Raw genomic sequence first — 27,554 nt, 5'->3', positions numbered from 1 at the left:
GGAAACCAGAGCACCTGGAGGAAACCCACACAGACACAGGGAGAACATGCAAACTCCACACAGATGCCCCTTTTCCACCAAAGCAGTTCCAGGGCTGGTTCAGGGCCAGTGCTTAGTTTGGAACTGGGTTTTCTGTTTCCACTGACAAAGAACTGGCTCTGGGGCCAGAAAAACCGGTTCCAGGCTAGCACCAACTCTCTGCTGGGCCAGAGGAAAGAACCGCTTACGTCAGCGGGGGGGTGGAGTTGTTAAGACCAACAACAATAACAAGACTGCGAAAGATCGCTATTTTTAAGCGACGAGAAGCTGTACAAACGCGAAGTCATCCGTTATTATTGTTGTTGCTGCTGCTGCTTCCGCGTTGTTTTTGCTTCGATATTCACGCCAAGGTTGATACAAACGTAATGACGTATACAGCGACGTAACTGACGTATACAGCAACGTAATGACGTGTCTCCTCTTAGCACCGCGAGCTATGGAAAAGCAAACTGGTTCTCAGCTGGCTCGCGAGTTGAACGAGTTGTGCACCAGCACTGGCCCCGAACCAGCCCTGGAACTGATTTGGTGGAAAAGGGGTAAGAGAGGCCCCCGTCAGCCACTGGGCTCAAACCCAGAACCTTCTTGCTGTGAGGCTAGCCACTTACACCACCATGCCACCTGACCCGTACAGTATCAATATATACATTTTTTTAAAATATATGGTCTTGTTTACTTCTCATGCAGCCCTCAGATCAAATTGTGACCCATTTATCCATCTGTTATCGATACCGCTTTTTCTTCAGAGTCACAGGGAAAGCTGGAGCCAATCCCAGCTGATTTGGGCAAGAGGCAGGGTACATCCTGGGCAGGTAGGAAATCTATTGCAGGGCAAACACAGAGACGAACAACCATTCACACCCGTGTTGGTCTACTCTGCATGTGGAGAACATGCAAATGCCCCAGTTGACCTTGAGGTTTGAACCCAGAACCTTATTGCTGTGTGGCGACAGTGCTAACCACTGCACCACTGTGCTGTCAACCCAGTTGTCATCTTTAATAAAAGAAGAAATATAGAACAAATGAATTTTCTAACTGTAACTTGGTGGACTTATTCTCTGTCAGAAACATGGACAAAAAGAAAAATCTACTCTACCTGCTTGCATACCTTATGAGGTCCTTGAGTCAGTTTGACCCAATAATATATTGATGCAAAGAGTAATTGAAAACAGGCAGATCATGGTAAATATACAATGAAAATGAGTTCATGTCAAAGATGCAAGGTTGTACATGGAGGATATTACACAGTTGCACAAAGATATGAAGTTTATCTTCAAGTGGTAAATATGTTCAGGAGCAAGCAAAGCGAATGATTGAAAATATTTTTCAACACGAGACGATAAACTTTGCATCTTTGTGCAACTGTGTAATGTTCTGTATATTACACATCCACAAAAAAAAATTCAAGTTAATCAAAATAATTTGAATTTTGATCCAGTTTGCCATTTTGACAACACGCGTCCAGTCAGTGGGGAAAATACTGAGAGCGATGTCATCAGAGTGGAATATTAGGAAATATGTCACTCAGATCCGCGATGTATTTCATATGAAAAATGCAATTTTTTCACCATAAGATAAATTTCCTATCTTCAAGCCAACGTGTGATTTTTTTTTTCCCCCTTTTATTACAGTGGTGCTTGAAAGTTTGTGAACCCTTTAGAATTTTCTATATTTCTGCATAAATATGACCTAAAACATCATCAGATTTTCACACAAGTCCTAAAAGTAGATAAAGAGAACTCAGTTAAACAAATGAGACAAAAATATTATACCTGCTCATTTATTTATTGAGGAAAATGATCCAATATTACATATCTGTGAGTGGCAAAAGTATGTGAACCTTTGCTTTCAGTATCTGCTGTGACCCCCTTGTGCAGCAATAACTGCAACTAAACGTTTCCAGTAACTGTTGATCAGTCCTGCACACCGGCTTGAAGGAATTTTAGCCCATTCCTCCATACAGAACAGTTTCAACTCTGGGATGTTGGTGGGTTTCCTCACATGACCTGCTTGCTTCAGGTCCTTCCACAACATTTTGATTGGATTAAGGTCAGGACTTTGACTTGGCCATTCCAAAACATTAACTGTATTCTTCTTTAACCATTCTTTGGTAGAACGACTTGTGTGCTTAGGGTCGTTGTCTTGCTGCATGACTCGCCTTCTCTTGAGATTCAGTTCATGGACAGATGTCCTGACATTTTTCTTTAGAATTCACTGGCATAATTCAGAATTCATTGTTCCATCAATGATGGCAAGCCATCCTGGCCCAGATGCAGCAAAACAGGCCCAAATCATGATGATACCACTACCATGTTTCACAGATGGGATAAGGGATAAGGAATGCAGTGTTTTCCTTTCTCCAAACATAACACTTCACATTTAAACCAAAAAGTTCTTTTTTGGCCTCATCCGTCCACAAAACATTTTTCCAATAGTCTTCTGGCTTGTCCATGTGATCTTTAGCAAACTGCAGATGAGCAGCAATGTTCTTTTTGGAGAGCAGTGGCTTTCTCCTTGCAACCCTGCCATGAACACCATTGTTCAGTGTTCTCCTGATGGTGGACTCATGAACATTAGCCAATGTGAGAGAGGCCTTCAGTTGCTTAGAAGTTACCCTGGGGTCCTTTGTGACCTCGCTGTCTATTACACGCCTTGCTCTTGGAGTAATCTTCGTTGGTCGACCACTCCTGGGGAGGCTAACAATGGTCGTGAATTTCTTCAATTTGTACACAATCTGTCTGACTGTGGATTGGTGGAGTCCAACCTTTTTAGAGATGGTTTTGTAACCTTTTCCAGCCTGATGAGCATCAACAACGCTTTTTCTGAGGACCTCAGAAATCTCCTTTGTTCGTGCCATGATGCACTTCCACAAACGTTGTGACGATCAGACTTTTAGATCCCTGTTCTTTAAATAAAACGGGGTGCCCACTCATAACTGATTTCAATCAATGGGATGACAAACACCTGACTCTAATTTCACCTTCAAATTAACTGCTAATCCTAGAGGTTCACATACTTTTGCCACTCACAGATATGTAATACTGGATCATTTTGCTCAATAAATAAATGACCAAGTATATTTTTTGTCTCATTTGTTTAACTGGGTTCTCTTTATCTACTTTCAGGAATTGTGTGAAAATCTGATGATGTTTTAGGTCATATTTATGCAGAAATATAGAAAATTCTAAAGGGTTCACAAACTTTCAAGCACCACTGTATATCAACCCATTCATAAACAAAAAGTATCCAAATTTATCAAAATTCATCGATTTCCTCACGAGTGACATATAGAGATTTGTCACGGTTTTGGTTCTCCATGTCCTGGATGGAACTCATATGAAAAATACGACTGGCATATTTCCCGGTAAAACACTCGTATCATATATACAAACCACACACAGTCCTTATATCTGGAGAACAGAATAAGTGTCAAGCACCTGAGCATCTGCAGTCATGGGGAGAAGGATTTGGGAGCAGGCTCCTGCTACACCCAAATACACATCCCAAACAGCCAACACTTTCCTTGGTTAAACTAAAGTGTGTGACTTTTTTTTAAATAATGCATGTATGTATTTATGTATGTGTCTGTGTGCGCATCTGTGAACGTTTTAGGAGCATTAGGTATCTAACAGATTTTCACCATTGTAATTCACAGCTAGGCATGCACTGCAAAAAAATATCTTAGCAAGTGAAAATATCTTGAAAATAGTTGAAACTATCTAACATTTCCGATTGGAAGAATACAAGACACCAATTCTGAGATTATTAAACTTGGTTCTAGATTGCAACCAACTTATTCTAATATGTCTTATCAAGTAAAAATATCTGCCAGTGCAGCAAGATAATTTCACTAGTATTAAGTAATTTTCTCCTCAAATTCAGTTTTCAATTGTTTGCAGTGTGTGTACCAACAAAGGATACTAAAACAATTTCTACATGTCCTAAATGCAACAAGTGCTTGGCTTTGGCTAATGCAAACAAATAATGGCTCGAATCTCTACTGGAGTGCTGTATCTCTACTGGAGTCCTGTTCTAAAAAGCTTCACAACTATGAATAATCATCCACAGCTGTTTTGGAAAAGAAAGTCTTCTGTCAGCTTGTTGGAACAAAACAGTCAAGGGCATTTTTGTTTTAAATTGGATTTGACAGTCAAGAAAATTCAACCAAGAATAGGTATCAGATTGATTTTATTTATTTTTCAAGGAACATTTCAGTTTCTAAGTGTTTTGTTGATTTGATTTAGACAAAACTTAGAGGCTGTCCACACGGCAACGGATTCAGGTGAATCTGATAAAATTGTTTGTTTCGGCCTGGCGTCCACACGGCACCGGCGTTTTGGGTGCCCCAAAACGATATTTTTTGAGAACGGGTTCCAGAGTGGAAAAATCTGGCAACGGCGCCGTTGCGAAGTCGTCTGGATGAGTAGAACGGATTTGTTTACGATGACGTCACAACCACATGACTAGAACAAGCAGCACTCTCGCTGTTTTGTATGAACCACTGCATTGCATTCACTTTTGTATACAGCTTTTCTTTTAAATAAACAAGTAACTGAACCATTTCTTGAATTTTTTTTTTATTGGATAAGACTGCTTTTCAAAATGTTCACACACAATATAAAAAGTTATATAAATTATATAAAAATGCTTTTCAAAATGTTCACACACAATAAGAAAATTAAGTTATATAAAACTATGCACACTAATAATTAATTTGTACACACACAAGGCACGATTTCCTCGCGTAGTTGCAGCCGCCATCTTGTTGTTGTGTGTTTGTTCCTGTGAGTGCTTCACGCCGGGTAGAAGAAGGGGTTTATGCGCATGCGTCCTACTTCTATTGTTCTGGTGTCTCCGATGGGACCGTCTTACAGCGCACGTAGAGGTGTGGCATGTGTATTGCATCGTTTTCAGCAAGCGTTGCGTTGCCATATGTACCTGATATTTTACTGATCCGTTGCCCATGTGGACGCGATATTTTTTTTTTTAATAAAATCTCGTTGCTGTTGCCGTGTGGATGTAGCCTTACCCAAATTAGGAGTGTGCTAATATAATTGGCATCTGATGGGAGTGCTTGTTGATATGTTGCTGTAAGTCGTCCATTAGAGAGCTAAGAATTTCCATGGACTTCTGAAGCAATCATCATCTGGGCCCTCATTAGTCCCTGGGCCACATGCAACTACATATCCTAATTATCCAGTAGCTATTCTTCAGCATTCCTGATGCTCAAATAGAGGTGAAATAAACAGCAAAACAGCATGGAGACGTGTCCAGACAAGTAAATGTTTTTCTGGAAGATGTTGATGAATAGAAGTGCCAGTTACTGGGTCTATGATTTTTTGGCAATTACTTGAGGGAAAGAGGAGGAAAAAAAAACAAGAACGGCCAAGCATGCCATCTATGGGAGTGACTGCCGACAGAGCAGTAGCAGTAATAGTTGTTGCAATAATAATTGAATTAACCAACTGTACAATAGTAATGTCAAAGAGCAAAATAAAAATACAGTCTAGGGTATACAAAGCTGTTAATTTGGCCAATACTCTTTCCCTAAAAAAAAAAGGGGGGGGTGGGGATAAACTGGAAATTTGAGGAAAGGCCAGTAGTTAACAAGATTTGGTAGCCGTGTGAAAAACTCAAATATTTTCATTCAATCATGGTGGATATTGTCTTTCTAATTATCATTTCACTTTCCCATATTACTGTCTTTTGCATTTCATTGCAAAGTTTTTCTATTACATTTGTGTCATCAACCAGTTCTTTAATATCTTTCAGTTGGTTTATTCCTCCTCCTAAACACCCTGTTATCACAGGGATTACTGCAACTTTAAATTGTTCTAGTCTTTCTTGTAATTTCAAACACAGCTGCTGGTTTTTTTTTTTTTATCTCATCTCATCATCTCTAGCCGCTTTATCCTGTTCTACAGGGTCGCAGACAAGCTGGAGCCTATCCCAACTGACTACGGGTGAAAGGCGGGGTACACCCTGGACAAGTCGCCAGGTCATCACAGGGCTGACACATAGACACAGACAACCATTCACACTCACATTCACACCTACACTCAATTTAGAGTCACCAGTTAACCTAACCTGCATGTCTTTGGACTGTGGAGGAAACCGGAGCACCTGGAGGAAACCCACGCACACACACACGGAGAACATGCAAACTCTACACAGAAAGGCCTCCGTCAGCCACTGGGCTCGAACCCAGAACCTTCTTGCTGTGAGGCGACAGTGCTAACCACTACACCATCGTTCCGCCCACTTATTATTATTTATTATTATTATTATTATTATTATTATACAACACTTCATGGTATTTGTACTTGTAAAATGACTTGGAGACCACTCGTGTCTAGTCTTTCTGTGGCTTAATGTAACAAATTATAAATGTGAGAAAAATCTATAATTTTCTTTCACTACTGTGTTGTGACTTTCATTGCCCATTCTGCTTAGCTAGTGTTCCCAGACTCACATAACCAGTATGCGTAACATTTTATTTATCTTTGTTTTACCTTGATTGTAATGCATTTAAAGAAACACCCAAGTACAGTATTACCTTGCAACATATGTTCTCAATTGTACAACATTTCTGCTTCTTTGCGGCTGGACCGGGATCATGTCTCTGTGATCTCAAAATATTCCTCACTGTCTCGATTAGGCTGATAAGAATCACCTACTTTTAGAAAGAAACTTCTAAGGTTCAGCAGTTTTGCCATCGTCTGTTTAAGTCAAATCAGTTTATTTGTACAGTGTTTTTAACAGCAGACATTGTTGCAAAGCAGCTTTACAGAAAAATAAAGACTTAAAACATATGAGCTACAGTGGTGCTTGAAAGTTTGTGAACCCTTTAGAATTTTCTATATTTCTGCATAAATATGACCTAAAACATCAGATTTTCACACAAGTCCTAAAAGTAGATAAAGAGAACCCAGTTAAATAAATGAGACAAAAATATGATACTTGGTCTTTTATTTATTATGGAAAATTATCCAATATTACATATCTGTGGGTGGCAAAAGTATGTGAACCTCTAGGATTAGCAGTTAATTTGAAGGTGAAATTAGAGTCAGGTTTTTTCAACCAATGGGATGGCAATCAGGTGTGAGTGGGCACCCTGTTTTATTTAAAGAACAGGGATCTATCAAAGTCTGATCTTCACAACACATGTTTGTGGAAGTGTTTCATTGCACAAACAAAGGAGATTTCTGAGGACCTCAGAAAAAGCGTTGTTGATGCTTATCAGGCTGGAAAAGGTTACAAAACCACCTCTAAAAAGTTTGGACTCCACCAATCCACAGTCAGACAGATTGTGAACAAATGGAAGAAATTCAAGACCATTGTTACCCTCCCCAAGAGTGGTTGACCAACAAAGATCACTCCAAGAGCAAGGTGTGTAATAGTCGGCGAGGTCACAAAGGACCCTAGGGTAACTTCTAAGCAACTGAAGGCCTGTCTCACATTGGCTAATGTTAATGAGTCCACCATCAGGAGAACACTGAACAACAATGTTGTGCATGGCAGGGTTGCAAGGAGAAAGCCACTGCTCTTCAAAAAGAACCTTGTTGCTCATCTGCAGTTTGCTAAAGATCATGTGGACAAGCCAGAAGGCTATTGGAAAAATGTTTTGTGGATGGATGAGACCAAAATAGAAATTTTTGGTTTAAATGAGAAGCATTATGTTTGGAGAAAGGAAAACACTGCATTCCAGCATAAGAACCTTATCCCATCTGTGAAACATGGTGGTGGTAGTATCATGGTTTGGGCCTGTTTTGCTGCATCTGGGCCAGAATGGCTTGCCATCATTGATGGAACAATAAATTCTAATTATATCAGCGAATTCTAAAGGAAAATGTCAGGACATCTGTCCATGAACTGAATCTCAAGAGAAGGTGGGTCATGCAGCATGACAACAACCCTAAGCACACAAGTCGTTCTACCAAGGAATGGTTAAAGAAGTATAAACCAATTTTGGAATGGTTTTGGAATGGCCAAGTCAAAGTCCTGACCTTAATCCAATCAAAATGTTGTGGAAGGACCTGAAGCGAGCAGTTCATGTAAGGAAACCCACCAACATCCCAGAGTTGAAACTATTCTGTACGGAGGAATGGGCTAAAATTCCTCCAAGCCGGTGTGCAGGACTGATCAACAGTTACTGGAAACGTTTAGTTGCAATTATTGCTGCACAAGGGGGTCACACAAGATACTGAAAGCAAAGGTTCACATATTTTTGCCACTCACAGATATGTAATATTGGATCATTTTTCAAAATAAATAATTGACCAAGTATAATATTTTTGTCTCATTTGTTTAACTGGGTTCTCTTTATCTACTTTTAGGACTTGTGTGAAAATCTGATGATGTTTTAGGTCATATTTATGCAGAAAAAGAGATGATTCTAAAGGGTTCACAAACTTTCAAGCACCACTGTAGTTTTATCCCCAATACATTTTTTGATCTCTGTTTAACCTGTGATTTTACAGTGACTTTTTGCCTGTAGGTTTTGGTATCAAGAAACCTTGAGATCTGCAAGGATCTGAATTTGTCAATCATGCAGGGTTTTTATATCTGGATATAAATATTTAACAGCTATTCCATGAAATCGAGTTGTACATGAGCTGATTTAAGCCATGTACAATGAGATTGAGTGGAAAGAAAGAAAGCAAAACTTTATTCATCACACACTTGTGAAATTCCCCTCTGTATTTAACCCATCTGAAGCAATGAGCGCGCACACACCCACAGCAGTGGGCAGCCATGCGAACAGCGCCCGGGGAGCAGTTGGGAGTTCGGTGCCTTGCTCAAGGGCACTTCAGCCCAAGGCTGTCCCATATTAACCTAACTGCATGTCTTTGGACTGGGGGGGGAAACGGAGCACCTGGAGGAAATCCACGCAGACACGGGGATAACATGCAAACTCCGCACAGAAAGGCCCCCACTGACCGCTGGGCTCGAACCCAGAAACTTCTTGCTGTGAGGCCATCGTGCTAACCACTTACACCACCATGCCACCCCAGAATAATGGTTTTATTCTATCCATATTAACTGGATTTTGAGAAACGGAGCATTTTTTTTTATAAATTTTTTTTTTTTTGCAAATTCAATGAATAAACACTTTTTATACAAAAGTGTAAAATAATTTCTGCTTAGAATGTAAACAAACCGGTGAAATGACAGTAGCAATTTGTGAAACATGCTATATTAATTCATCAAATACTTTTATTCCACATTTTGCTGCTTTTTTATTTTTTTGGGGGGGGGTTGTTTGAGTTTATTTCGTCCTCTGTTGGTTCAGCACCACGCTTCGCCATTTTGTTTTTCTCTACTCATGGTATATGAGCTGATATCCTAGTAGTAGAGTAGACAGACGTGATTGCTAATATCCAGTGAATGTGGACAGAATAATGGGAAATGAAAGCTGAAATTCAGACCCATTATCTCATTCATCTTTTGCTCACAAACCGGATTTACTTCAGTGTAAAGTAAAAACAAAAGAATCAGCCATGCCATTCCAATACATTCAGAGAGGACTGTACATAATGTTTTAGATGGATTTTTTTTTCAAATTAGTATCTTAATATGCCCTGGGTCAGCTGAAATGTATGTTATGACACAAATCTCGTCACTTGTTTTGGCATCACTTTGCTCTTACACAGCATGTGGGTGAAAATATTTTTCAGAATTGGTGCTCTGTGAGGACATGTTCTATTGAAATATCTACTTCATAAAATAAGAAGACCTTTATTATCCCACAATGGGGAAATTTCCTGTTTGCAGCAGCACAGTGGATAGCAAACAGAAGGGAACATATCAAGCCACACAAGAAAAAAATATACCCAAGATAAAGGTTGACATTGGTGTTTTTTAGCCTGGGTTTTGTGCTCATGATCCTCCTCCTCAACAGTGCTTATGGTCTGTTTTCCCAGACTGGGGCAGGGAAGCAGGTACTGTAGGGCAAGATGAAAAATAACTTTCTCTTGTGAAATCCTTAAAAGAGAAAAGTAACTTTAATTCACACAGACATAAGAGGACACACCTGCAATTACTGTCACAACACAAGTGGAGTCATTATGATGCAACTTAGTACTTTCATGTCCAAGTTTCATTTAATGGATCTCATCTCATTATCTCTAGCTGCTTTATCCTGTTCTACAGGGTTGCAGGCAAGCTGGAGCCTATCCCAGCTGACTACGGGCGAAAGGCGGGGTACACCCTGGACAAGTCACCAGGTCATCACAGGGCTGACACATAGACACAGACAACCATTCACACTCACTTTCACACCTACGGTCAATTGAGTCACCAATTAACCTAACCTGCATGTCTCTGGACTGTGGGGGAAACCGGAGCACCCGGAGGAAACCCACGCGGACACGGGGAGAACATGCAAACTCCGCACAGAAAGGCTCTCACCAGCCACGGGGCTCGAACCCGGACCTTCTTGCTGTGAGGCGACAGAGCTAACCACTACACCACCGTGCCACCCATTTAATGGATATAAAGCCATATTATAGTTAACTCCAGTGTAATTTTCCTATATGCAACTTCGGAAGGAAAACTCTTATCCATACGCTTGCCAGTGTCATTACATGAGTAAAGATTAAAACATAATGGAATACTATAATAAGAAAATAATAATTTGGGTTTCTGCCAAAGGTTGATTTTCTTGTAACGGCCGCTCCCTGGGTGGCAATAATTGTATTTAGTTATTAATGTATTACATCAAGTATTTTATTCTGTTGTAGTTGAATTTAATGTTGTTACTATAAACAGTCATTCCTTCACCAGGGTCAGTTTTTTTCTTTTCTTTCTTTCTTTTTTTTTTTTTTGAAGTTAATAAGCCAAAAAAATGCAGCTTGTCATGTTGCTAAGAAACCAGATTTCAAAAACCCCTTTGTGCATTCCTAACTTTCCTGTGTCAGGGATCACTGCAGACTCCTTCCTAAAACGGTTTCCTGTCTTCTCAAAGATCGATTATACACATTTTCTTTTCATTATAGAAAAGATAATTATTAGTTATTTTATTATTACATTAATAAAAACATGTTACCTTGCTGTCATGCTACTGTCTGAGTTACAGGAAATGAATAAACACATTTTAATGGTTCAGAATCGAGCACTCATCAGTGCTGTGCTATCAGCTGTTTCAAAAAAGTGTGACAACTCACACCTTTCCTTTTACAAGCCATATACTGTACTGCTAATGATTCTTGGCTCATGTTCAGAAGAGGCATTCTTTCACTGGTGTTTTGTCTCAAACAGAGGCGTGTTTCTGGGGTGGAGCCTTCTTCATGTAGATAAACTCTCAATGCAGAACACGGACACCAGTGCTCTGGTCCTGCAGCCAACACTGTGCGTGCCGGTCCAAGCCAGGGTCAACAGTTTGCCAGAAATCATTCTGTTCCTGACAGACTTGAATCTTCTCAGACACACAAACTAAGGTAAGTGGTACTATTTGAACACTGTAAATGTTTTGTCCTATTACAATTACTACCAAGCTCCAACTGAGTTAAATAGAAATAGTTGCAAAGAAGTCTCATCTCATTATCTCTAGCCGCTTTATCCTGTTCTACAGGGTCACAGGCAAGCTGGAGCCTATCCCAGCTGACTACGGGCGAGAGGCGGGGTACACCCTGGACAAGTCGCCAGGTCATCACAGGGCTGACACACAGACAACCATTCACACTCACATTCACACCTACGGTCAATTTAGAGTCACCAGTTAACCTAACCTGCATGTCTTTGGACTGTGGGGGAAACCGGAGCACCCGGAGGAAACCCACGCGGACACGGGGAGAACATGCAAACTCCGCACAGAAAGGCCCTCGCCGGCCACGGGGCTTGAACCTGGACCTTCTTGCTGTGAGGCGACAGCGCTAACCACTACACCACCGTGCCGCCTTGCAAAGAAGTACTTAAATAAATAAACATGGTTGTGAAAATAACAGTGTAATTCAGGGTTGAGTCATAGTGCTGTGTGGCTTTTACAGTTATTTCCTGCGATAAAGGGGTACTTCAGACATTACACAGCCAATGATAGAGGCTCAAATGAATGAAACGGACTGCAGGCACTGATTATAGTTCATTTTAGACTGTATTTCTTATTAGGTCTTATGATTGAGACTAAAAATGTACCATATTTTTGTCGCACAAAAACTATTCATCAGTGTCTAAAGTTGATTTATATGTTTGTTACCAAGTACAACAGGTTTTAATGTAAAGAGTCAGGGCTGACTACCTCTGTTTAGCTTCTTGCATAAATATTCTGATTTAGCACATCACTTTGGATTAGATTAAATTGTATGAAAGGTTTAAATTTTGTATCAGCACTGCTCACAGTAGACTCGCATCTGTACGTCTGTCAATAGTTGTTGCATTGTTGTTTTTTTTCTGTTTTATCTTTTGCAATTGTGACCACCTGATATGTGCAATAAGTGTATTTCATCTACTTTATAAATCCTCTAAGTAATTATCTTAGGTATATTTTTTTTCTTTTTGTGTGTGTCTGAGCTATATAATTTATTTTTTAAAAATATATGTACTTTTTTACTTGTGTGGCTTGATATGTCCTCTTCTGCTGCTATCCACTGTGCTGCTGCAAACAGGACATTTCCCCATTGTGGGATAATAAAGGTCTTCTTATCTTAATAGTACTACCTTTACTAGATGACTTATCTCTCTAACTGTCATGTAAGGACATGCAACCAAAAAAAAAAGTAAATGAATAATTTCCATCCCTATTCAAGTCAGGTGTTGGGGAACATATTTGCATCATCAGGAAAGAATGTTATTCATCACTAAACATAACTGAAACCTGTTTGTTACTAGGGCTACATTCAATGTTGGAAAAACATTTCTGGAGATGGTGGTTTTTTTTTTTTTTTCTCTCTCACCAAACAGAGTATTGTTGAACATGAACTGTATTTAGATATCAATTTCTATATATTTTATATATAGAAAATTTTGCTCTGTTTGAGGGGGAAAATATGCATTATACTCTTCAGGTCTTAACTTGGAGGCGGTGTGGTTTTAAAACTAGGAACATTCGAAACCATTTTATTAGTCACTATATTGTCAGAGTTGCAGGTATATGCATAGAACATAATTACAACTGACATATGGTAATATTTATGAAAGTTGCACTGTCATATAATACATTACCACATGACGCACTAGAGTGTACAACCCCGATTCCAAAAAAGTTGGGACAAAGTACAAATTGTAAATAAAAACGGAATGCAGTGATGTGGAAGTTTAAAAATTCCATATTGTATTCAGAATAGAACATAGATGACATATCAAATGTTTAAACTGAGAAAATGTATCATTTAAAGAGAAAAATTAGGTGACTTTAAATTTCATGACAACAACACATCTCAAAAAAGTTGGGACAAGGCCATGTTTACCACTGTGAGACATCCCCTTTTCTCTTTACAGCAGTCTGTAAACGTCTGGGGACTGAGGAGACAAGTTGCTCAAGTTTAGGGATAGGAATGTTAACCCATTCTTGTCTAATGTAGGATTCTAGTTGCTCAACTGTCTTAGGTCTTTTTTGTCGTATCTTCCGTTTTATGATGTGCCAAATGTTTTCTATGGGTGAAAGATCTGGACTGCAGGCTGGCCAGTTCAGTACCCGGACCCTTCTTCTACGCAGCCATGATGCTGTAATTGATGCAGTATGTGGTTTGGCATGGTCATGTTGGAAAATGCAAGGTCTTCCCTGAAAGAGACGTCGTCTGGATGGGAGCATATGTTGCTCTAGAACCCGGATATACCTTTCAGCATTGATGGTGTCTTTCCAGATGTGTAAGCTGCCCATGCCACACGCACTAATGCAACCCCAGGAATACCAGGTACTGTAGGCGCGGGAAGGACTTTAACTTTAACTAATACCATCAGAGATGCAGGCTTCTGAACTGAGCGCTGATAACAACTTGGGTCGTCCTTCTCCTCTTTAGTCCGAATGACACGGCGTCCCTGATTTCCATAAAGAACTTCAAATTTTGATTTGTCTGACCACAGAACAGTTTTCCTCTTTGCCGCAGTCCATTTTAAATGAGCCTTGGCCCAGAGAAGACGTCTGCGCTTCTGGATCATGTTTAGATACGGCTTCTTCTTTGAACTATATAGTTTTAGCTGGCAACGGCGGATGGCACGGTGGATTGTGTTCACAGATAATGTTCTCTGGAAATATTCCTGAGCCCATTTTGTGATTTCTAATACAGAAGCATGCCTGTATGTGTTGCAGTGCTGTCTAAGGGCCCGAAGATCACGGGCACCCAGTATGGTTTTCCGGCCTTGACCCTTACGCACAGAGATTCTTCCAGATTCTCTGAATCTTTTGATGATATTATGCACTGTAGATGATATGTTCAAACTCTTTGCAATTTTACACTGTCGAACTCCTTTCTGATATTGTGCCATTATTTGTCGGCGCAAAATTAGGGGGATTGGTGATACTCTTCCCATCTTTACTTCTGAGAGCTGCTGCCACTCCAAGATGCTCTTTTTATACCCAGTCATGTTAATGACCTATTGCCAATTGACCTAATGAGTTGCAATTTGGTCCTCCAGCTGTTCCTTTTTTGTACCTTTAACTTTTCCAGCCTCTTATTGCCCCTGTCCCAACTTTTTTGAGATGTGTTGCTGTCATGAAATTTCAAATGAGCCAATCTTTGGCATGAAATTTCAAAATGTCTCACTTTTGACCTTTGATATGTTGTCTATGTTCTATTGTGAATACAATATCAGTTTTTGAGATTTGTAAATTATTGCATTCCGTTTTTATTTACAATTTGTACTTTGTCCCAACTTTTTTGGAATCGGGGTTGTAGTATACTGACCACAAAACACCTTATATCAATAAATTATTACTATTTTAGCAACTGCAATCTGAGCTCCTGCTCAGGACATTCAATGTACATATGACAGTGACTATACCCAGGCAAACTGAGGTAATGTAAGTGGCCACTTAAGACAGAGCTTAATACCGAGAAAATTATAAACAAAGACTGAAAGAGTTGCATGTCTATATAATACAAAGTCAGGAACTGCAATCTGAGCTTCTCAGTCTAATAGACTGAGATAACTATACAATGATTTGTTCACATGCAACTCACACAGTCTTAAAATAAGTCTTAGTTCCCAAGACTCAGGAGATTTCAAGCAGATTTTCTTCAGAGCCATTGCAAAAATCAACATCTCTCACAGACCTATCCAGCCATTGTTGGAGAAATCAATGTGAGGCTCACCTCCAAAACGGCACGTGTACCATGTACAAACACGGGGTATAGTGAGTACAGGGATACCCAATTAATGAATACGAGCAGTAGCCAGACAGCCGACACGTGTGTATACAGTAAGCCTGCTGCAGCATCTTATCATTTTGGCTTGTGAACATGCGTGTTAACGATACTATAAACATAAAAGGATGGCACACACCCTTTACTGTACATGTAGTCTACAGTGCAGTCCAGGAATACAGTATGTTATTACAGTGTGGGAAATAAGGAATTTTAAGCAGACTTTCACAGGACAGACAAGTCTGAAATGTCTGTCTGTCCAAATTTCAGCCTATCCTAATAACAGACCAAAGGCCCGGAATAATGCGGCCAGGGGTAGCTGGAGGGCTTTAGATGCCTGGAGATGGCTTCTCAGCTATTTCCAGGCACATTTTTTTTGTGATCTTCAAAGGCCAAATTACATGACATTAGTTGCTAATTACACTACAAATTGGATAGAATTTACAAGAAAACATCAGAAGAAAAACATGTTTACAGTGGTGCTTGAAAGTTTGTGAACCCTTTAGAATTTTCTATATTTATGCATAAATATGACAAACATCATCAGATTTTCACATAAGTCCTAAAAGTAAATGAAAAAAGAACCCAGTTAAACAAATGAGACAAAAATATTATACTTGGTCATTTATTTATTGAGGGAAATGATTCAATATTACATATCTGAGAGTCGCAAAAGCATGTGAACCTTTGCTTTCAGTATCTGGTGTGACCCCCTTGTGCAGCAATAACTGCAACTAAACATTTGCGGTAACTGTTGATCAGTCCTGCACACCGGCTTGGAGGAATTTTAGCCCATTCCTCCATACAGAACCGCTTCAACTCTGGGATGTTGGTGGGTTTCCTCACATTAACTGTTCGCTTCAGGTCCTTTCACAACATTTCACTTGGATTGAGGTCAGGACTTTGACTTGACCATTCCAAAACATTTAACTTTATTCTTCTTTAACCATTCTTTGGGAGAATGACTTGTGTGCTTAGGGTCATTGTCTCGCTGCATGACCCACCTTCTCTTGAGATTCAGTTCATGGACAGATATCCTGACATTTTCTTTTAGAATTTGCTGGTATAATTCAGAATACATTGTTCCATCAGTGATGGCAAGTCATCCTGGCCCAGATGCAGCAAAACAGGCCCAGACCATGATACTACCACCACCATGTTTCACAGATGGAATAAGGTTCTTATGCTGGATTGCAGTGTTTTCCTTTCTCCAAACAGAACGTTTCTTATTTAAACCAAAAATTTCTATTTTGGTCTCATCCATCCACAAAACATTTTTCCAATAGCCTTCTGGCTTGTCCACGTAATCGTTAGCAAACTGCAGATGAGCAGCAATGTTCTTTTTGTAGAGCAGTGGCTTTCTCTTTGCAACCTTGCCATGCACACCATTGTTGTTCAGTGTTCTCCTGATGGTGGACTCATGAACATTAACATTAGCCAATGTGAGAGAGGCCTTCAGTTGCTTAGAAGTTATCCTGGGGTCCTTTGTGACCTCGCAGACTATTACATGCCTTGCTCTTGGACAGGGGCGGACTGGGGAAAAAAAGTGGCCCGGGAATTTAGTACCTGACTGGCCCACTCGGGCCAGGGCGGCGGATGCTGGAGGCAGATGATGGAGGTGGATGATGCGGCAGATGCTGGAGGCGGACGATGGAGGCGGATGCTGGCGGTGGAACAAATATGTTCACATATATGTGGGAGACAAAAAAAAAATGCACGTAAACATTATTGAAGGGATAATGACATCATTTAACCTGAGGCCTTGATTAGAACAAATATATAATAGTTTTTAGTTACTTAAAATGGTCTGCAATAGTTGCTTAATAGTGTGAAGATTGGTGAACATGTAAGTCACACTAATAATGATCATACCATAATAGTTAACGTATCATCACCTTACTGAAGTAGCAATTTCTGCAGCAGCACACTTTTCTCTGCAACACCATCTATGATGTCCTCGCTATCCAGCATCTTAAGAACATCTTGCTGAGTGGCCATGAGCATAAATGCCTCCAGGTGCTGCTGAGAGAGAGTGCTCCTGAGCCTGTCCTTGATGAATTTTAGTGTTGAAAAGCTGCGCTCGCATGCTACCTGTGTGACAGAGTAAGCAGGAACTTGTATGCAAGGCCGATTATGTGGTATGCATTTGTCAGGAGGTTGTACTTCCTCAGCATACAGTAGCAACACAATGGGCAGTTCTTGCAAGATGAGCACTTTGTGTTCTCCATCTCATTTTCAGCATCATCTGACCCAACCTCTCTTGCTGTCTTGGTTGTGTATTCCTCAAATATTGAGGCCTTCAACTTATCCCACTGTCCTGCCAGACTGAGGAGCTCGCTCTGTAAATTGGTGACCGTTGCTCTGTCATCAAATGGTAGTAAACATTTGCTCAGATCTTTGAGTGCTGTCTCTGGGGAAACCACTTGAATATGACTTTACCTGGCTGAAGTTTTTTGGGTCCAGAAGAGCCAAATCAGCATACAAGGTGCCATTTTTGAGGAATCGCTGGTGCATGCTCTCAATGACTGTATCCATGATGCGATTGTGGACATTGATTCTGTACAATGCCTCTGTGTCAGACACAGTCTCATCTTGGGGCATCTCTCCAGGCATGGATTTCTTTCTTTGACCCCTTTTTGGTGGCAGAGCAGCCTCAACCTCCAGCTCTGTTTCTTCGTTCTCTTCAAGTAGCTCATTGTTGGCCCACTGGACGAATGTGTCGGCCACTGTTTTCACTTTCTGAAAACCTCTGGCCATTCCTTTCAGCTGGGTTTCTGCAGACACAATCATCTGATGAGCTGTCAGGATGTTCATGCCACTTGTCTGTAGATATTTTGAGACTGGTGAGGTGACCTGAAAAATTTGGAGGAAGAGCTGAGCTATGAGTACTGTTTCATACTTCAGCAGCCTTGCAATGAAGCCACGTGCATCAACCCTAGTAGTGGTGTTAATGTTCTGTTCATCTTGGATGGCTGAAAGAGTGTGAAGGACATCGACATACAGGGCTCCATCTGGCTTTCCAAAAGCTCCAAATACCTTGGTTAAAGCACTGTCTTTTGCCCATCAACATGTCTGTCCAATTGTAGCAAGACGTCTGTGTTTAGGGTCCTTCCTCTCCTTCTCCCAAATGGACATCCTCTGGTAGGACTCTTTGACAAAAACAGCAATGTTATTGATGAGAGAAAAAAAGAGAGCCACTTTCTAAGACAGACTGTGTTGTGTCTGCTAAAACAAGGTTGAGGATGTGTGAATAACACCACACATGGATTTGATGAGGGGACTTTTCTGAGAGAAGTGCAGAGAAGCCTTTATATTGGCCCTGCATGTTGGCTGCCCCATCCGTTGAGTTTCCAATGCACTGCTTCATATCCAGGTTCATGTTTGCCAGCACCTCACTCACAACTTTGACAAAGTACTGCCCAGTGGATGCCTCACATTTAATTAGAGCAACAAGTCTCTCATGAACAATGTCTGTTACATATCTTATGACGACAGAGCACTGATCTTGGGCTGTGATGTCCTGTGTGGTATCAGTCTGGACAGAGAACATACCAGATTCCTGGATTTGTTTTGCAATGGTGGCCTTCATTATGTGTTGGATGGTTGTAATGATGTTGATGGTAGTTTTGGACAGGAAAGTAACTAGACAACCTCTACCACCTCTGGATCCAGACCGGTGTATTTTCTTATTCTTTTCTATGCAAAGAGTGAGGTGTTCCTTGAGGCAAACATCATATTTTGAAAGCAACACAATAATTTCCAAGAAGTTGCCATGATCCACTGTATCATCAAGCATGTATGCTGTCTCCGACTGTGACCCTCTGTAGCTCAAACCTCTTTTTCCAATGAGCTTCACCACATCTATGATGCACTCCAACACTTGCCGCCTCTTGCGCACCTGCACTTTACAAAGAGACATCTGATGTCCCTTGAGAAGGTTCTCAACATTGCGTTTTGAGGACCTAAGGAAATGTGCTTCTGCACAACCTCTGTGTAGATTGCTCCTCTCATGTTCTTCCACTCTCTGATGTATGTGTTTCTGGTCTGTCATGCCAGTGATGAACAAACTGCTATCTGTAGCCTTAGCAAATGCCATACAAAGGAAGCAGAAGAGTGCTTGTCTGTCTTCACTGTATGAAAGCCATTTCCTATTTGTGCCATCTTTGCAAGAAAAAGCTCTCTGCACTATAGCCTTCTCTGCCTTCTGCTGGGGATGATGACTCGAAATAATCTAAGTCCTCTGGTTTTGGCCTTGTAAAAAAAAAAATCAACTTTTGAAGAGAGAGCGCTGACTTCCTGGGCTTGGCTTCCTCTAGCAGTAGCTGGATCATCTTCAGTCTAAATAAGAGATTAGTACTGTTAGTAAACCACTAAACCAAACTATCAGTAAAATATATATTTTTTTGATAATAGGGCTAAGATGGTTAAAAAATGTTTTGTTAGTATACTAGGCCTAGCAGTACTAGTGTAGTCCATACACCATAATGACATTTTTACAGCCAAACTAGCCTAAATGCGTTGTGCTAAAAGTTAGCAAGCTAGCTAAATAATGTTATAACATTACAGCCGCCCACCGGAGTAGCATCCCCCTCCAGGTCATGTTGTCCTCCAGATGGCGACGCCGTGAGAGCTGCAGGTGCCGCGGAGGATGGTGCAGATGATGCAGCAGCAGAAAATATATTTGTCAGTTTCTGGCACTTGGCTGCATCTGCTTGTAGTGCATGCCTTTTCTTTTCTCTTAATTTTTGTGCTCCTCCCTTGTGTTTCTTCTCCATTTTTGCACGGCTGATTAATTGATTGACAGATGAAGAGGGAGAAGGGGGCCGGACCGAAACCCTTGGCCTTCGGCTCGGCTGTGATTGGCCAACAGCCCCACAACTGACGCCCATGTAAGCCAATGCTGATTATCCAGACACTAGAGAAACTGTTAACATTGCTTATCATATTAAAGGCCAGCGCAACTGTTTTTTTTTTTTTTTTTTTTTTCTCCGCCGGCCCACACTGAACCACCGGCCCACCGGGAAAACTCCCGCTACTCCCGATGGCCAGTCCACCCCGGAGTGATCTTTGTTGGTCGACCGCTCCTGGGGAGGGTAACAATGGTCATGAATTTATTCCATTTGTACACAATCTGTCTGACTGTGGATTGGTGGAGTCCAAACTCTTTAGAGATGGTTTTGTAACCTTTTCCAGCCTGATGAGCATCAACAACGCTTTTTCTGAGGTCCTCAGAAATCTCCTTTGTTTGTGCCATGATCCACTTCCACAAACATGTGTTGTGAAGATCAGACTTTGATAGATCCCTGTTCTTTAAATAAAACAGGGTGCCCACTCACACCTGATTGTCATCCCATTGATTGAAAACCCCTGACTCTAATTTCACCTTCAAATTAACTGCTAATCCTAGAGGTTCACATACTTTTGCCACTCACAGATGTGTAATATTGGATCATTTTCCTCAATAAGTAAATGACCAAGTATAATATTTTTGTCTCATTTGTTTAACTGGGTTCTCTTTATCTACTTTTAGGACTTGTGTGAAAATCTGATGATGTTTTAGGTCATTTGCAGAAATATAGAAAATTCTAAAGGGCTCACAAACTTTCAAGCACCACTGTAAAGTTATAGCCAAGAAAACCGTCGTATACACAGGTCAGTTCCATGTCTAGAAAAAAGTATGGGGGGCAAGGATGTTCCAGTTGGTAACAACTTACTGGTACTCATGTATAGGTACTATAATAACACTCATGAAACATTGTCAACAATTACTACTTTTATACTACATTTATAATAAGTCTATAAGAAATTTAGTCATTAAAAATACAGCTATTCTTACAAGAGTTAAAATTTTGAGTATGAGATTCCAAGAAACTTTGTAACAAAATGACTTTTAAAATGACTCACAACTAGACATGGTCATATCATTTGGCATTCAGCCTAAAGTCTGCTGGACTAGAACTTAGAAAATAGAAGAAAACATCGTGAAAGAGAAACCAATCAAAACCTGAAAGTGATTCTGTGAAATAGTCTTTTATGAATAAGTGCTTGCTCAGTGCTCCGACTCCAGTGGGACTGAGTAAGGTGACAAGTTTTATGTTTCATCTAATTTAGGTCATTTATGAATGAATGAATGAATGAATGAATTTATTTATTTCGAACATGTATAAAAATGTATGTAACTATTTTTACATACAAAAGAAAGAAAATGAAACAAGTGACAAAAAAAGAATAAATAAAATAACAAAGAGCTAAGACATTACAATACACCGCACATTGTTCGAAAAAGGAGTGGGAAGAAGTACAATACTTTAAAATACATTTAAAAAATGTATTATTTGGCAGTGGCCACATAGGAAAGTATAAAGTTTGTCACCATGTTTATCATGCTTGTATGATAAAAAATCAATGATATTTATCTAAATCCATGACCTACTCATTCTAAACCTGCTGAGCTTCGCCATAGAAGCTCTCGACCCCAGAGGGTTAAAATACGATGGAAAAAACACTTTGTCAGGGTCCAAAACCTGTAGTAGTCTATTTTCTTTTAACTTTAGTGGTATACCTACCCAGCTGATAACAGCGTTGCGTGGTGTCATGCCAGAATGCACTCATTCTCGCTGATGAGAGGCGACTTGTCATTCATCGAGAGCGTCCGCAATCAGCCAATCACAGGCTGGGTTACAACATAATGTATTTGCCCCATGTAACATTTGGAAGAAGATTAGAAGTAGATTAGACCCATATCTTTACCATTTTTCGTGGGCCATCCAGTCCGATGCTTTCGAAATACAAATGGACAAATGTGAAAATTACCAGTCGATGTCCAACTGTATTTCCCACACTGATATGTCAATGCACGAAGTTCCGGCGCCTTGTTAAAATCCAACAGGACTCGCCCAGCTTGCTTTTCACTGCATTCGTGTAACGAGCAAAAAAACCTAAGCTAGGACCTACTATTAAATTTAAATTTATACCATAAACTCTTGAGCTCAATCCCACATGATTTATTTATTCATTTAAAAAAAACCCTTATTAATAAAATAAAAAAAAAAAACACGGCAGGCATATCTCGGTATCTGCAATACTAAAATTTTTTTTTTTTTGGATGGGGGGCATGTGCCGGGTGTGCCCCCCCTTTAAATCCACGCCATCTTAAAAGGCAATTTACTCCCTTTTCACTTTTGGATGTAATCAGATTCTAAACTGTTAACTTTACTGGTGATTGAGATACATGCAAACGAGCAATATATTTAAGTCCAGGAGAGCCTATAGTTATCAGAACTACTAGTATAGAAAGTGTTAAGGGTGTCACACATCTCAGACTAATAATTTCCAACCTCTTGGGGCCAAAACAATCTGTTCTCCAGTAGAAAGTTGTTTAATGTTTAGTTAAGGATCATGTGATTGATCACCACAGATTCAATATGTAGGTTGAAGACAAGACATGCTTAGGCATTTTTGTTTTTGTTCATTAAATAAGACTCGGTTTTTTTTTCACTACTGAATTGTATAATAATCTGAATTTGTAAATGAAAAATGCTGTAATTATTTCACATGGCCAGAGCCCTAGTTGCTTTCTATATTATCTCCTGGAGAATGAAAAATAAAACCAGTGTCAAATATTTCGATGTTTGCAAATAAATAACAATGGAAAACATCCTAGGAGCAAAAAGTTCAATGTACATAACCTTCCAAAATTATCTCTGGGTGTCTCCGTGCAAGGGTATGTGAGGGAAATGTCACCATGTTGTTTCTTTGTGAGAAAATACCTTGTTGCAACACACTGTGATCTACAACTAAGTTTGATGTTAGTACATTTTTTTTTACCTTCATTTTACCAGGTAAAATCACTTCAGAACCAGTTCTCATTTAAAATAAATTTTACACTAAAGGTGTTCTTGAAATATGACCAGGCATCATGGTTGACTCTTTCCCAGTTTGCATCAGCAGCACTGTGTAAGAAGGCCTGATCCTCAAAAATTGAGTAAGTGCTTGGTCACAGTTGTTGGCAGGCGTTTAACAGAAAGGCCTGAATGAACACAAGCAATGGCACAGTGGTCAGTCAAGTCTTGACTGAAAACTCCAGATTGATAGTTTGAAGCAGTATTAGTGAGAGAAATGAGAGAGAGAGAAGGGTGGATGGTGTGGGGAGTGTAAATCAGAAATTAAGGATTGTAAATTATGAAGTGCACTGGATTAGCAAGGATGACGTGAGGACAGCTATGAAGAGGATGAAAAATGGAAAGGCAGTTGGTCTGGAGATGGCAGTGGAGTTAACTAGATTGTTAACATGATCTTGGAAAGTGAAAGAATGCCTGAGGAGTCAAGAAGTGTACGTGTACCTATTTTCAAGAATAAGGGTGATGGACAGAGCTGTAGTAACTACAACGGTATAAAGTCAATCAACAGTATGAAATTATGGGAGAGTAGTAGAATCTAGGTTAAGAATAGAGGTGGTGGTTAGCGAGCAGCAGCATGCCAGGAAAGAGCACTACAAATGCAATGTTTGCTTTGGGAATGTTGATGGAGAAGGTCAGAAGGAGTTGTATTGTGTCTTTGCAGACATAGATAAAGCATTTGACAAGGTGCTGAAAGAGGAGGTGTGGTATTGGGTTCTGGGTTCGAGCCCAGCGGCCAACGGGGGTCTTTCTGTGTGGAGTTTGCATATTCTTCCCGTGTCTGTGTGGGTTTCCTCCGGGTGCTCCAGTTTCCCCCACAGTTCAAAGACATGCGGTTAGGTTAACAAGGGGTGGCCTTGGGCTAAAGTGCCCTTGAGCAAGGCACCTAACCCCCAACTGCTCTCCGGGTGTTGTAGCATAGCTGCCCACTGCTCTGGGTGTCAAGTCAAGTTTATTTGTATAGCACTTTTAACAATAAACATTGTCGCAAAGCAGCTTTACTAAATTTGAACGACTTAAAACATGAGCTAATTTTATCCCTAATCTATCCCCAATGAGCAAGCCTACGGCGACGGTGGCAAGGAAAAACTCCCTCAGATGACATGAGGAAGAAACCTCGAGAGGAACCAGACTCAAAAGGGAACCCATCCTCATTTGGGCAACAACAGACAGCATGACTATAACGTTAACAGTTTTAACATGAAAATAGTTTCGTTGATGATGTAACTCTTCACTGATGGAAACTTGAGTGCAAAACTGTTCATGACAACTGCATTTCTAAAGTTAGCAAGTCAACTGCAGCCATAAAAGCATTACTGTAAGAGTCCAGAGCATCCTCCAGGTGTGACTTTCAACTGTCCTCATGGGGCCGTCCTCCACAGGAGCGATGCGATGAGACTCCAACCAGACACAGGGCACCAGGATGGATCAAGCAGGTCTGAGGAGCAGAAGAGGTCAGCATCTCGATCCCAGGACCGACATGTAACTCAGAGGGACAGATTGGGGGAGGGAGAGAAAACACAGGTTGTTAGGTATGCCCTAAAAATGACACAAGTATTAAGTCTGTGTGGTAGGCTCGCAGAGATGAGTCTTGTCATCAGGCATAATACACAACAATGTCATGTTAATATGGTTAAAAAATATGACCTGCTCTGGCTGGATGCTTGATTAGGTGATGGGAGCACACTCCTCAGCAATGATGGGATACAGATGGGACCCTTAGGGCTGGCCAAGACAATTCAGTTACATTTCACTGGGTCTGGGACATGCGACAATGTCTGACGGATGATTCCCTGCAGGCTACGATAGCCAGTCGAGGTCTCCACCAAAAGATTTCCTGTTGACTCCATGTAACTCAGAGGGACAGATTTGGGGGGGGAGAGAGAGAGAGAGAGGGAAAGAAAACACAGGTTGTTAGGTATGCCCAATGTCACCTGAATAAGTAGGAACAGTATACATATTGCACTGAGTACAAGCAGGGACTCCGGCAACTAACTATGACAGCATAACTAAAAGGGGAGAGCCAGAAGGTAACACAGGCATGAGGGAGCCCCGGGACATAAAGCAGCCAGTCACTACACCGTCAACAAACTCGAGTGAGCAAGCGAGTGGGGACTGACAGCATCCATACATCCCAGTTTACCAAAACACTCTGTCTGAGGACCCTCCAGATCTACACCTTTACCTCATAAACACCATTAACAAAAGGCTTGACTAAACAGATGTGTTTTCAGCCTAGACTTAAACACTGAGACTGTGTCTGATTCCCGAACATTACTTGGAAGGCTGTTCCATAACTGTGGGGCTTTGTAAGAAAAGGCTCTGCTCCCTGATGTAGCCTTCACTATACGAGGTACCAGCAGATAGCCTACACTTTTTGATCCAAGTAGGTGTGGCAGGTCATAGAGGAGCAGAAGTTCACTCAGGTACTGTGGTGCGAGACCATTTAGTGCTTTAAAGGTCAATAGTAGTATTTTATAATCAATACGAAATTTGATTGGGAGCCAACGCAGTGTGGATAAGACAGGCGTGATGTGGTCATATTTTCTAGTTCTAGTAAGAACTCTTGCTGCTGCATTTTGAACTAACTGGAGCTTGTTTATGCACTTATTGGAACATCCAGACAGTAAGGCATTACAATAATCCAACCTGAAGGTAATGAAAGCATGAACTAGTTTTTCTGCGTCATGTAGTGACATTAAATTTCTTATCTTAGCAATATTTCTGAGATGAAAGAAAGCTATCCGGGTAATGTTATCAATGTGAGTTTCGAATGAAAGACTGGGGTCAATAATCACCCCAAGGTCTTTTACTGCTGCACGTGAAGAAACAGAAAGGCCATCCAGAGTCACTGTGTAATCAGAAAACTTACTTCTAGCTGTATGTGGTCCTAGTACAAGTACTCCAGTCTTGTCAGAGTTAAGCAGAAGGAAATTAATAAGCATCCAGTGTCTAATGTCCTTAACACATTCCTCAATTCTATTAAGCTGGTGTCTCTCATCAGGTTTTGCAGAAACATACAAATGTGTCATCAGCATAACAGTGGAAACTAATACAATGTTTACGAATAATATCACCCAGAGGTAACATATATAGAGAAAAAAGCAGTGGACCCAAGACACAACCTTGTGGAATACCAAACTTTACCTCAGTACGTTTAGAAATATCACCATTTATATCAACATACTGATAACGATCAGTTAAATAAGAGCTGAGCCAGGAGAGGGCTGTTCCCTTAACTCCCACAATATTTTCTAGTCTATCCAGTAGAATGGAATGATCAATGGTATCAAATGCTGCACTAAGGTCAAGCAACACAAGCAGCGAGACACAGCCCTGATCAGACGCCAACAGTAGGTCGTTTACTACTTTAACCAAAGCTGTTCCTGTGCTGTGATTAGGTCTAAATCCTGACTGATACATTTCATGGATGTTATTCCTATGTAAATATGAGCATAACTGCTGTGCCACAGCTTTTTCAAGGATCTTGGAAATAAAGGGGAGGTTTGATATTGGCTGATAATTGGACAGCTGACAGGGATCAAGGTCAGGTTTTTAATCAGGGGTTTGATAACTGCTAGTTTAAAAGATTTGGGTACATAGCCAATCGTGAGAGAATAATTTATTATTTTTAGAAGCGGTTCAATTACTTCAGGTATTATCTGTTTGAATAGATGTGTAGGTAAGGGATCTAGTACGCAAGTTGAGGCTTTTGATGCCGAGATTAATGAAAGTAATTCAGTTTCACCACACTCATTGCTCACTTGTGTGCGCGCGCACTCATTGCTCACTTGTGTGTGTGTGTGTGCGCGCATGCATGTGTTCACTGCTTCAGATGGGTTAAATGCAGAGTATGAATTTCACTGTGCTTGAGTGTGCAGGTGACAAATAAAGGCTCCTTCTTCCTGTATGAGGGAGTGGCAGAGAAGTATATAGGAGGGTAGTGTGACAGTGGTGAAGTGTACAGTAGGAGTGATGAATGGGATCAAGGTGGAGGTGGGATTACATCAAGGATTAGCTTTGAGCCCTTTCTTGTTTGCATTGGTGATGGACCGGTTGACGGACGACACCAGGCAGGAGTCTCCATGGACTATGATGTTCACAGATGATGTGATCTGGCATGAGAGCAGGGAGTAAGTTCTGGAGAGGTAGAGGTATGCACTGGAGAGAAGAGAAATGAAAGTCAGTAGGAGAAAAATGGAAGACGTGTGTTAATGAGAGGGATGACAGTGGAATGGTGAGGATACAATGAGTAGAGGTGGCAAAGGTGGAGGAGTTTAAATACTTGGGGTCAACTGTTCAAAGTACCGGTAATAGGGAG

The 27,554-nt window shown here is 40.6% G+C and overlaps 1 protein-coding gene and 1 pseudogene across 1 annotated transcript in view; one reads left to right on the top strand and one right to left on the bottom strand.

Moving 5' to 3' along the window:
* LOC132900216 (uncharacterized) overlaps positions 1-18,149 on the bottom strand; it is a 40,088-nt pseudogene extending 21,939 nt beyond the window's left edge.
* Positions 11,370-27,554, top strand: part of eppk1 (epiplakin 1) — a 38,126-nt gene continuing 21,941 nt past the window's right edge. The window contains exon 1 of the mRNA XM_060942673.1: positions 11,370-11,474. The gene's annotated coding sequence lies outside the window, so the exon portion shown is untranslated. The remainder of the gene's footprint in view (positions 11,475-27,554) is intronic.

This window comes from Neoarius graeffei, chromosome 16, assembly GCF_027579695.1.
Source record: "Neoarius graeffei isolate fNeoGra1 chromosome 16, fNeoGra1.pri, whole genome shotgun sequence".
Classification (NCBI taxonomy): Eukaryota; Metazoa; Chordata; class Actinopteri; order Siluriformes; family Ariidae; genus Neoarius; species Neoarius graeffei.
Note: the sequence above shows the minus strand (reverse complement) of the source record. Positions and strands in the feature narration are given on the sequence as shown.